The following is a 12,379-nucleotide window of genomic DNA, read 5'->3' on the forward strand; positions in this document are numbered from 1 at the left end:
TTTTTAAATAATTTTCCTGTTTCCCTCTTTTGGGTCAGGCAGCCAACTGCCCACCTGCAGCAGTCCTCCTACACCATGGTAACTTCTTGTTTTAGTGGCTCTGATCCTAGAAATCAGACTCCCCTTGATACCAATGTATATAAAACAGAAATCAGTTAAGCTCTGAGGTGGGGATTCCAGGAGCTATATTCGTCCATCTTATGCTATTGATTTTAACCGCTCAGAGGCCTTCAGGGCTCCTTGTGGGGTTTGGGAGGCTAGCTGCTGGTTAGGTAGTACCCTGCCCACCTGCCCAATCCCAGCAACACAATCTCACCAACAGCTGTGGCACACTCAGTGCCTCTTGAATAAATGGTCTGATGGTTTTGGGGATTGTCATATTTGATGTGTCCCCAATCATGTCATCAAAGGTCTCTCCCCAGTGTCACCAGGGATTCCAGTCTCTAAACCCAGTGGGCAATTTTCAATGGCTATTGGCTATGGGGAAGAAAAAACAAGGAAAGCTCCAAGGTTTCCAGCCCGAGCAGCAGAATGACAGAGTTGCCACCAACTGCAGTAGGAGTAGATTTTGAGGAAAGACCAGCACCTCCATTTTGGAGTTAGGAAAGAGGGATCTGGCTGGAGGTAAAAATTTGGGAGTTAGCAGCATATTAATACTAATTTAAAGCCAGAAGACCAAGGGAATGTGCACCAACGGAAGAAATATAAACGGAGAAGCGCAGAACCCCGAGGAGCTTCAATGTTTAGAATTTGGGAGGTGAACAAGAACCGTAAAGGAGGCTAAGAGAGACGCCAGTGTGATGAGAGAAAAGCAAAGGAAATGTCAGGGGAGGGAAACATGGACAGTGTCAGATTCTGTTATTAACTGGCTGCCCTGTGAATGGGCCATCATGAACATGCAGCCCAGGTGAGCCTTCAGGTTGACTTCAGCCTCAGCAGACATGGGCTGCAACCACATGGGCCTCTCCACGGGCCTTCTCACAACACGGCAGCTGACGTTCCTGGAAAAGTCATGAGAGATGGGGATCCGCTAGCCCCACAAAAGCCTTCAGATGACTGCAGGTACACCTGACAATTTGATGGCAACCTCTTAAGAGACACTGAGCTGAAACCTCCCAGTAAGTCTCTCTCAGATTCCTGACCTACAGAAACCAGTGAGATAATAAATATTTGTTATTTTAAGCCACTACACTTTGAGGTGACTTTAATGCCATAACAGATAACTAATACATGTGTTAATAGCTTCATTTCATGGGTGAAGAAGGTGAAGCTCAGAGGGACAAGGTGACCAGCTCAAGGTCATGGAATGAACAAATAACCGGCCTGCACTCAGAGTAGGATCTCGCACCTGATGTGTTGTTGACAAATATTTGTCGAATTAGCCCAATCATTTTTTTCTGTTATCAAGTTAGGTTATAGTTGAAGTACAACAGCGATGAGTTACAACCCATTATTATACACATAATATCAGTCTATATGACTAAGTAAGTGCTATGGGTCCCAGATACCTCTCTTTTCCATTAAGTGACTTGCTAACCCAGGGAAAGGCAAAGGCCTGTGTATCTGGATATTTGTCCTCTTTGTTGCCCAGAATCCAAATATGCTTATTTTGGGGGAAGAAAGAAATAGGGCCTGGGGAAATAAGAAATAGGGCCTGTATCAGTCAGGGTCCAATCAGAAGAAACCACACAAGAATTTAAACAGTGATTTAATATAAAAATTATTAACCGTCTAGTAAGAATTCTAAAGAAGTACCATGTATAAGAAGTAGCCACTAGCTTAGGAGCTGAGGTAGATGCCCAAGGAAGAGGTCTCTGAAATCCAGACCATGTTGGATAGGGCATGGTTCAGATTTACAGGAGAGATACAGAATAAATACAGAGAAATTATTGCAGTGCCACACTGGCAGAATTTGCTGGAAATCTCCCCTTTCAGGTACTGGGGAAAACTGTTCATGGGGAAGTGTCTCAGCAGAAAGATTTCATCATAAAACTGCCTGTCGGGGTAAGCCAGGGAGAGCTGCTGGCTCTGGGTGTTGCTGACTGCTGGGCACTGCGGGAGTAGGCCACATGACCAAACAAGGAAGGAAAACTCCTTCCTTCTGCAATGTGTCTCCAGTGCCCTCCACTGACAAAGCCTCACACCCTGCCTACTGTCAAAGGCAAGATATTTAAAGGGCCCAGATCCAGTTTTAGAGAGCAGACAAGGAAGAATGAATTTGGAGCTGAGAAGCAATAAATTGATAACTAGCACAACCTGGCTCAGATATTATCCACAGAAATTCTACAGCTCAGGCATTTTGCTCAAGACAGCAAGTGACAGTTCTTTCCTGGCTTGAGGCACGCAGGAAAACAAAAACTAATTATGGTAACCAGCTCCATTAGGCAGAAGTCTCAAACTAAAGTTGGGTAGCCAAGTTTACTTACAGAAGCAAGTACAATAGGCTAGGTATATGAAAAATCAAATGCCAAGGGAGAAAAAAAACCCTGAAACTTTTTTTTAATTGAACCACAGTGCATCATGTAACATATAAAATTTATGATACTGCATATTTGAAAGAAAAATTTAAAAATACACATTGAAGGGAGCCTGGGTGGCTCAGTTGGTTAAGCGACTGCCTTCGGCTCAGGTCATGATCCTGGAGTCCCAGGATCGAGTCCCACATCGGGCTCCCTGCTCAGCGGGGAGTCTGCTTCTCCCTCTGGCCCTCTTCCCTCTCGTGCTATCTCTCTCTCCTTCTCTCTCTCAAATAAATAAATAAAATCTTAAAAAAAAAATACACATTGAAAAACAGAAATCTTTAATTATTAAAATTTTTGTTCATAATCTGTTATTCCTTTGACTTGGAACCAGAAACCTGACACCTTTTTTTCTGCACCAACATGTCAATGTTTCGAGTTGCAATGTGTAGAACTGAATGTAATCTTGTATCCTTTAATTGGGAGTGGAAATTTAGTTTTACTCAATTTCATAACAGAAAACAGCTGTTCACAGACACAGGTGCTTCCAAACATGGACAAAATCTTTGCACAATGGTTTCTATATCTGGGGTAACTCTTGCTGAGGTATTGTAGAATTCTGGTATTCCAATGGCATCATATTTAGCTTTTAATACCATAATTACACTGCAGTTCAATAACTTCCATTTGTAATTCTTCATTAACACTGTCAATGTTAACTGAGAAAGGTGAGCTAAACAATATGAGCTCGTTTTCATAATGTTTGAAATCAAAGAATCTTTTCTGAAATTCAATCTTCAACTCCACAATTTTGGGGATGTAGATTAAGCCATCGCTTTCATTTCTTGACACTGATTTCACTGTAGGAAAGTGAGCCAGAGGGGTGCCTGGGTGGCCCAGTTGTTAAGCGTCTGCCTTCGGCTCAGGTCATGATCCCAGGGTCCTGGGATGGAGCCCCGGCATCGGGCTCCCTGCTCCGTGGGAAGCCTGCTTCTCCCTCTCCCACTGCCCCTCCCTCTGCTTGTGCACTCTCTCTCTCTCTGTCAAATAAATAAATAAAATCTTTAAAAAAAAAGTGAGCCAGATTATTTACAGACGAAAAAGTTTCCCAAAGACTCAATTTTGCTAAGAAAGAGTAAACAATCATACATTTGTGTCACCACTTGTGAATGTCTTTGCAGAGAAATATTCAAAGTGTTTAGATGGTTTGTAATGTCAACCAAAAAGGCCAGGTGTCTGATCCAAACTTCACTGGTGAGTTGGGGAAGGGGTTTGCCCTTGGAAGACATGAACAAATCTATTTCTTTTATTAATTCAAAAAGTCTCTTCAGTACCATGCCACGACTAAGCCACCTTACCTTTGTATGGTAAAGATTACTATATTGTGCATCCAGTTCCTCCAGAAAAGCCCTGAACGGCCTGTTAGACACACAATTCACTGTTCACTGTATTAATCACTACATCCATGACATGTTCTAGTATTAACTTTTTATTTTTTTTTAAAGATTTTATTTATTTGACAGAGAGAGACACAGTGAGAGAGGGAACACAAGCAGGGGGAGTGGGAGAGGGAGAAGCAGGCTTCCCGCAGAGCAGGGAGCCCGATGCGGGGCTTGATCCCAGGACCCTGGGATCATGACCTGAGCCGAAGGCAGATGCTTAACGACTGAGCCACCCAGGCGCCCCTAGTTTTAACTTTTTATTTATTTTTATTTTTTTATTTTTTTTAAAGATTTTATTTAATTTATTTGACACAGAGAGAGAGAGAGATAGAGAGAGAGCACAAGCAGGGGGAGCGGCGGGCAGAGGGAGAAGCAGGCTTCCTGCATGAGCAGGGAGCCCGATGCGGGGCTCGATCCCAGGACTCTGGAATCATGACCTGAGCTGAAGGCAGCGCTTTAACCAACTGAGCCACCCAGGCACCCCTAGTTTTAACTTTTTAGTACAAAACAATTCCTGGTGAATAATGCAGTGAAGTAGATTTAAGTTCTGCATCCTTGAAAAGCATTTTGACTTTGGATCTAAGTTCTGCAACAAGCCCAGTGTTATCACAGACCATTGCAGGAGCACCACCTGTGGTCACACTAGTTTGGACCAGTCAACATTAAACTTTTCTTTTTCTTTTTTTTTTTTTTTATTTGACAGAGAGAGAGACAGCGAGAGAGGGAACACAAGCAGGGGGAGTGGGAGAGGGAGAAGCAGGCTTCCTGCCGAGCAGGGAGCCCGATGTAGGGCTCGATCCAAGGACCCTGGGATCATGACCTGAGCCGAAGGCAGATGCCTAACGACTGAGCCACCCAGGTGCCCCAACATTAAACTTTTCAAGACTTTTCTCAACATACCCAAATAAGTCATTTTCAGATGCTGGTCTATCATGGGAACCATGTCCAAAAGTTCTCCAGTGATGTCAAAATTCTCATCAACACCCCAGATAAATATAATTAACTGGCTTGAATTATTTATATATGTGCTCTCATCCACTGCAATAGAAAATGTCACAGATGAATTCACTTTTTCTCCCAACTTGTACTTTAGATTCTCAGCCATATCTTTTACTTGCTGAGCAACAGTGTTTCCAGTTAGACTTATGTTTGCAAATGCTTGTTTCTGCTCTGGACACATGATTTCTGCACACTCAATAGAGAGTCTTTTATAAACTCGCCATCTGTGAAAGGTTTTGATGCCTGGGCAATTTTTCCACTTATGACATAACTGCATTTCACAGCAGCATCGGTTATTTTATTTGCATTTGATGATAAATGCGGAAGAAAGTTTAGTCCTTTTTTTAGTTCATTAAGTTTTTCATTACGCATATTTTCTGTACACCAGTCAAAATTCTCACTCTGGTTTGTTTCATAATGGCGTCTTAAGCTGTATTCTTTTGATACAGACAAAGTGTGGTTACATACAAAACACTTAGGGCTATTCTTAACTTTCACAAAGAAATATGCTCATTCCCACTAATCTTGAAACATGCAACGCTCTGAATCCATCTTTCGTTTTCCCATTTTTGATAGAGACATAGGTACAAAAAGAGAGTTCACTTTTCTTTACAAGAGAAACAACAGCACAAGCCTGATGATAAATGGTAACTGACACTGCTTTTGAGGAGGGAGGAGTGGAAACTGTAGCAAACTATAAAGCCTTCTAAAGGGAGCAGCCACTACTCAGCTGGGGCCGACTGTTGGTATGTGGGAACACAGGCCCCCTGTCACCAGATCTTCCCAAGTTTTGAAGCAAGGCCAGATATTGTATTTTCACACAAAATCAACTGACTTTTAGATATTGTAAATTAAAGCAAAAAACGTTAGACACTGTGAAAGGCAAAGTAAGTCTAAGGATCATAAATAGCCCCTGGCACCAGTTTGGCCTCTGTAGCCCCACTCACCTCCTAGCATACGGCCAACCACTTCCAGGGTCGCCAGGGCGTCTACCCCACACTGACCCAGGGTGGCTTCATCCTGCAGGGGAGAACCTGCCAGAAGCACTACTTTATCTTCGGTGGTGTGGCCCTCCAAGGAGGCGACATGGGCCTAGGGAAGAAAGGGAGAGTCAATTCTCTAAGGAAGTCACAGAAAGCCAGGCAAAAGACACATGGGTTGGGGAAGCTCAGGGATACACTATTACTTTTACCTTGATCTGAGCAACTGTCTCCAGGCCGGTCACTTAAAGAGTGTGCAGCTCCCAGGCACGCACAAACAGCTTCACGTCAGTGACTTAAGGGCAGAGAAGAGTGAAGTCAGCAGCTGGGAGAGGCAGGGAGAGGGGTGAGGGGTGGGGGGGTGTCCGGGACAGTTCGTGGGGCCGGAGAACACTCGTGGGCGGGACAGCATCCTAGGGGAATGGTGGGGCAGAGCTAACCAGAGCCCACTGTGGGGACACGCGGCGGGGGGGGGGGGGATGGGTTAGACCTCCCACGAGCCTGGGCCCAGGCCCTGCTTTCCCATTCCCCTGAGCCCTGCTGCCCTCCGTCCCTCAGTTATCATGTTTCCGCTCTACCCGGACCTTACCTGGGACACACAGCCTCACGCCGCCGTAACCGTGGAAACGGAACCCAGAAGCTACAGAGCTGAGGCGCAAGCACGCCCGCCACTAGGGGCGCATTGCGTTGTGCCCCGCGCCTCCTCCCGCCTTCCGCCGAGGCCTCGCCCCCGCGCTCTTCGCCACGCCCCTCCACGGCCCGCGCAGGCGCGGGCACCCTCCGGGGGGTCAGCCCATGTTGTCGGGGGCGGTAGGCAAGATGGCGGTGTGTGTTCTGAGACCCTTTTCGTGGAGCTGGAAAGCGGGCTCCCTGCACCCTGTGGGTTGCGGCAGAAAATGGGAGCCGCTTAGCCTGACCCTCAGACGGAAGCCCAGCTAGCTATTTGTTGGGACCTCGGAGCAACGAGGCCCCCGCTAGAACTTCGGTTTTTTCATTCGAGGTGGACATCTGTTTTAGCACAGACAGGGTTAGGGTACAGAGGAGGTGGTAAAGAGTGCGCAAGACTAGGGCCCCTGGTTGGCTCAGTGAGAGGAGCCTGCGACTCTAAAATCTTTTTAAAACGGTGCGAGAGAGGGACCGTAGGACCCTGGGGCTTCAGGTTTGTCCAGGATGTAGAGGTCCCAACCAGGGAGGAGGAGGCTGGGAGGACCCTAGTGGCCTCAATTATAAGGAGCTGCATGTTCAGTTGGGCTCCCTCTTTTCACTTAGACCGGGGGTAGGGGGTAGACTGAATGGGACTGCCCAGGAACTGTGGGTCCCAAAGCCTCAGACCTCCAGCCCACCCTGCTTTGTGGTTACGGGCCTCGTCCAGCCCTGGGGTGTTGTGCTGGAAAGAAATACTCAGAGGACCCTTAAGGCAGAATAGTTATGTCCTAGATCTAGATCTAGGAAAAAAATCTAGGTCAGAATCCCAACTCAGAATTTACCCTTGGGGCTTGACTCTTCTGTGAAGCTGGGTAATAATAATTACTGTCTTTTTTTTTTAAGATTTATTTACTTATTTGTGAGAGAGAATGAGAGACAGAGAGCATGAGAGGGAGGAGGGTCAGCAGGAGAAACAGGCTCCCTGTTGAGCAGGGGGCCCGATGCGGGACTCGATCCCGGGACTCCAGGATCATGACCTGAGCCAAAGGCAGTGGCTTAACCAACTGAGCCACCCAGGCACCCATAATTACTGTCTTGCAGGATTGCAGGAAATGTGTAGGACTCTCACTTAGCATGGTGTTGGGTGTGTCTGCATAAAGCCAAAACCAGGAAAAGCCTGTATGAGAAAGATAGACTTAAATAATTGAAAACTTTTGATCTTGGCCCGGTATAATGTTTCAGACTTTGGAACCAGACTGAATTCAGATCGCAGCTCCACGGTTTACAATATCTATTACCATGGGTAAGTCACATAATCTTTACCTCCAGGAATAGGAATAATAGAACCTACTCATATGAGAATTGAGTAAGTCAATATATTTATAAAGCATTTAGAACAGTGTCTGGCACAGAATAAGTGAAACAAATTATTGTTAATAAATAAAACAGTTATACCATGTTGAGTTGGGCTTGTGATCCAAACGTTTTTTCATAATTCTTCAAACAACTCACTTGAGCCTCACAGACAGAAGCAGACACATCAGAGGCCAGCCCTTCTCCAGCCTTATAACCCACTAGTCTAGACTCCTGGCCTTTGCTTCTGCCCTGCTCCCTATCTGGAATGTTCTTTCACCTGTTGAGTTTCTGCCCATCCTTGGAAGCCAGTGACTGAGAGGAAGGTGGTTGTTTCTTCGCTTCAGACACACACCCAGGGGCTGCCTAGTCACCCTACCCTGGTGGAGACTGTTGGCGAGTGCTAGTTTGTGGAGCTCCTGCTACTGCCAGAAGCACCCCAAAGCCCCCAGAGCATGCACAATGTTTTATCTTGAGTGGCTGGCATCTCTACCAGCCTTAACCTATGGTTTGCCTGGTGGAAACGGGACCTGTGGGGAAATCCCCCAGGGCTGGCATCTGCCTCAGGTCCTCAGTAGTGGCCAGAAGTAGAGCCCTCTGTCTCATGCCCATGCAAACACTATTGGATGCTTTACAGGGCTTTCCCAGATGGGGAAAAAATGAAGGACAGAGAAGACCCAAGTGCCTGGATTCCCCCAGCAGGCTTGTGTTCTTGGCATTGCCTGCCTGTCTCATCCCTCCTTGTGGTTTCTTTCTCTCTCTCTTTCTTTATCTCCTTTCTTTCTTGATTTTATTTATTGAGAGAGAGAGCACAAGCAGGGGAAGGCGCAGAGGGAGAGGGAGAAGTAGATTCCCCACTGAGCAGGGAGCCAGATGCGGGGCTCGATCCCAGGACCCTGGGATCATGACCCGAGCTGAAGGCAGACACTTAACCAACTGAGCCACCCAGGTGCCTTCCTTGTGATTTCTAATTCAAGAACATGTGGCATAATGAGAACACAGGATTAGGAGTCAGTGGATCTAGGTCTGATTTTGGCCTTGCCATACACAGCTGGTGTTGCTCAGCCTCTCCCAACCTCCATTTCTTTCTTTCTTTTTTTTTTTTTTTAAAGATTTTACTTATTTATTTGACAGAGACACAGCGAGAGAGGGAACACAGGGAGAGTGGGAGAGGGTGAAGCAGGCTTCCCGCGGAGCAGAGAGCCCGATGCGGGGCTCGATCCCAGGACCCTGGGATCACGACCTGAGCCGAAGGCAGACGCTTAACGACTGAGCCACCCAGGCGCCCCTCTCCCAACCTCCATTTCAACAAAATAGAGATAATACAACATCTGACCTCCAAGGGCTATTAGGATAAAATGGAGGTGCACAAAAATCACTTAGAACTCTGTTCCTTTGTTCCAAAAATTTATCTGAGTCTTCCTGGCCTAAAGAATGGAGAGAGAGAGCATCCTCAGAGTGTCACCTAAAGCCCCCCAGCAGCTGTAGACTTGGTTTCTTCATTTATACATTCATTTCTTCATTCCAGAGATACTTATTGAGCACCTACTCAGTGCCAGGTCCTGTGCTGGACATTGGGGTACCAGGATGACATAACTTGTTCTGGCTCTAAACTTCTGGAAAGGGGAGGCTCTTGACCTGGAGTCTGGAGGTGGCATGGTCATTTGGTGCTGCCTATCTGCAGACTCTTTGAGGAAACAGGTCACTAGCTGTGGGGAGATGAAGCCTAGGGAGAACTGGATTATCATCCATACCCTTTGCAGACCCCCCCATTCACCCAACCTGCCCCACTCTGTAAGGTGCTTCCAGATGCACAACATCACCTCTGGTTTCTTCTTGCTTCATAGGCTGTGGGTAAGGCCAGTGGCCGTTCTGCCTGGTGGGAGTATATATCCGAACACAACTCAAGCAGGAGGCAAATTAAGGCTCTGGAAGTGGGTATGGTGCTGGGAGGGGGTGAGCCTCAAATCTCTCCCTCCTCGGCCACTTTGTCTTTGTGATCTCACTCCTGTAAGTGTGGCTGAGCCTCTGCCTTGCGCCAGCCTGGGCAGAGCTGACCCAGAGATGGGCCTGAAGGATAGTCCTGCCCCCTGCCCCCAGGTAGAAGGGCTCAGGGCAGAGGATCAGCCATGGCCTGCTCCCCCCATCTCTTCCACTTCAGACCCCCTTTCTCCAGCCCAACATAGCAGCCTTTGGGCTGGTGCCTGATACAGGGAGGATGGGGAGCAAGGTGATGTGTGGCCTTCCGGCTGGGTGAAGCTCTAAGGAGGGTGTCCTTTTTTCTTGTCTTCCTCTTCTAGGGCAGAAGGGGATGAGCCACCCCAGTACTGAGGGGGACCTTGGAGGCAAGAAGGTGCTGGCGCTTCAGCTCCCCACCCTGTGCCTTCAATGTCGGTATTTGGGCATAAAAGGGAATGAAGGGCTGACACATGCTACAACATGGATGAAGCTTGGAAACATGCCGAGTGAAGGAAGCCAGACGCAAAAGGACAATTAGTTTATTTTTACTAATGAAATGAAGATGTTACTCCTTTTTTTTTTTCCCATTAAAATATAAGGGTGTTTTTCTGGGCGCCTGGGTGGCTCAGTTGGTTAAGCGACTGCCTTCGGCTCAGGTCATGATCCTGGAGTCCCGGGGTCGAGTCCCTCATCGGGGTCCCTGCTCGGCGGGGAGTCTGCTTCTCCCTCTGACCCTCTTCCCTCTCATGCTCTCTCTCTCTCATTCTCTCTCTCTCAAATAAATAAATAAAATCTTAAAAAAAAATAAGGGTGTTTTTCTTTTTCAAAAAATTTTAAATTCCAACAGTTAACAGTGTTATTTTAGTTTCATGGGACAATTATTTTAGATTCTACTTACATGAAATATCTAGAATTGGCAGAGTCATAGAAAGAGGAAGTAGATTAGAGGTTACCAGGGGCTGTGGGGAGGGGGAAATGGGAGCAGCTGCTTAACGGATATGGTTTCTGCTGTGGGGTGATAAAAGGGATCTGGAAACAGTGGTGATGGTTGCAAACATTGTGAATGTAATTAATGCCATGGAATTAGACACTTAAAATGGTTAAATGGCAAGTTTTACATTGTGTGTGTGTGTGTCCACAATAAATTTTTTTCAAGATTTATTTGAGAGAGAGAGCGAGCAGGGGGGCGGGGCAGAGGGAGACCCTGAGATCATGACCTGAGCAGAAACCAAGAGTTGGACACCTAACCGACTGAGCCACCCAGGCGCCCCCACAATAAAATTTAAAAAGAAAAACATTTAAAAAAGTCCACAAGGCCAAGCAAAATGCCTCGGGGTCCAATTCAGCCCCCACTCTGGAATCTGACACAGGGAACGGAGGCAGGAGAGGCTGGGGGCGGGGTGGGGGTCTGGGATCCGCAGGGTCAGAATGATGCAGAAGAACCAGCGGAGAATGGTCTGTACCAGACACAAGCCCCACCTTAGCCCTCTCCCCTCCTCTGTCCCCACGTCGCTGCCCCGCCCACGCCTCCTCATCCTGCAATGGCTTCTTCCTCTCCGACCTCGGTCCATCGTCCATTGGCCCGGGTGGTGACCCTCCTCAAACCTGGATCTGACCACGTGTCTCTCCTGCTTAAAACCCTCTGCAGCTCCCCGTTGCCTCTGCTCAGCCTTGTAAGCAAAGCTGTTCCCAGCTGACTCCAACCTGTTTTCACAGTCCTGCCTCTCCCGAGCTGGGTTCCTTTGTGTCCATAGCCACTTTTGAGTACCTTCCATGTGGCAGTTCATAAACCTTGTCCCTAATTTTTCCCACAACCCTGCAAGGCAGGTATCCTTGACTCCATTTTAGAGATGGGGAAACTGAGTCTCAAACAGGTTAGATCAGACTCAGAGCATAGACTCAGGTCCATGCTCTTTGCCACATGTTGGCTCCTCTCTATCATTCACTCCTGGGCTTCCTGCCTTTGCTTATGCACCAGCATAATAAGCCTGTCAGTCCCTAGCAGTGGGGTTGATCATGTCCAGGGACAACAGGTCCCAAAGCTGCTTCTGGCCCATGTGGCTGCTGCATTTCACATAGACACCTTGTGGACACTGTGACCCTAGTCTCCAGGCCTGGCTGCTCAGGACACACACAGGCCACCCACAGGCCTCCTGCTGTTTCCTCTCACTGCCTACACCAGAAACACCAGATCCAGAGGGCAATTTTCTGTCACCAAAACTTGCCAAGGGGCTGAGGGACTGCAGATGATGGCAAACCGGCCATCAGTCTCCTTGAGGAGGGCCCAAGCCAAGGTCCCTTATTTTTTTAAGTCTTTTTTTTTTTTTTTTAAGATTTTATTTATTTGACAGAGAGAGACACAGCGAGAGAGGGAACACAAGCAGGGGGAGTGGGAGAGGGAGAAGCAGGCTTCCCGCGGAGCAGGGAGCCCTATGCGGGGCTCGATCCCGGGACCTGAGATCATGACCTGAGTCGAAGGCAGACGCCTAATGACTGAGCCACCCAGGCGCCCCTGGGTCCCTTATTTTTTTAAGAGATTTTT

The 12,379-nt window shown here is 47.5% G+C and overlaps 1 long non-coding RNA gene across 1 annotated transcript; it reads right to left on the reverse strand.

The window, feature by feature from the left end:
* Positions 1–4,611: 4,611 nt before the first annotated feature.
* LOC112829632 (uncharacterized) lies at positions 4,612–6,612 on the reverse strand. The gene is made up of 3 exons (XR_003209735.2): positions 6,470–6,612; positions 6,093–6,175; positions 4,612–5,992 (listed from the first exon to the last, which is right to left on the reverse strand). It is a non-coding gene; the product is annotated as an uncharacterized lncRNA (long non-coding RNA).
* Positions 6,613–12,379: the final 5,767 nt, after the last annotated feature.

This window comes from Callorhinus ursinus, unplaced genomic scaffold (assembly GCF_003265705.2).
Source record: "Callorhinus ursinus isolate GAN/ISIS: 27379988/994484 unplaced genomic scaffold, GSC_fseal_2.0 scaffold51, whole genome shotgun sequence".
In the NCBI taxonomy this organism is placed as follows: Eukaryota; Metazoa; Chordata; class Mammalia; order Carnivora; family Otariidae; genus Callorhinus; species Callorhinus ursinus.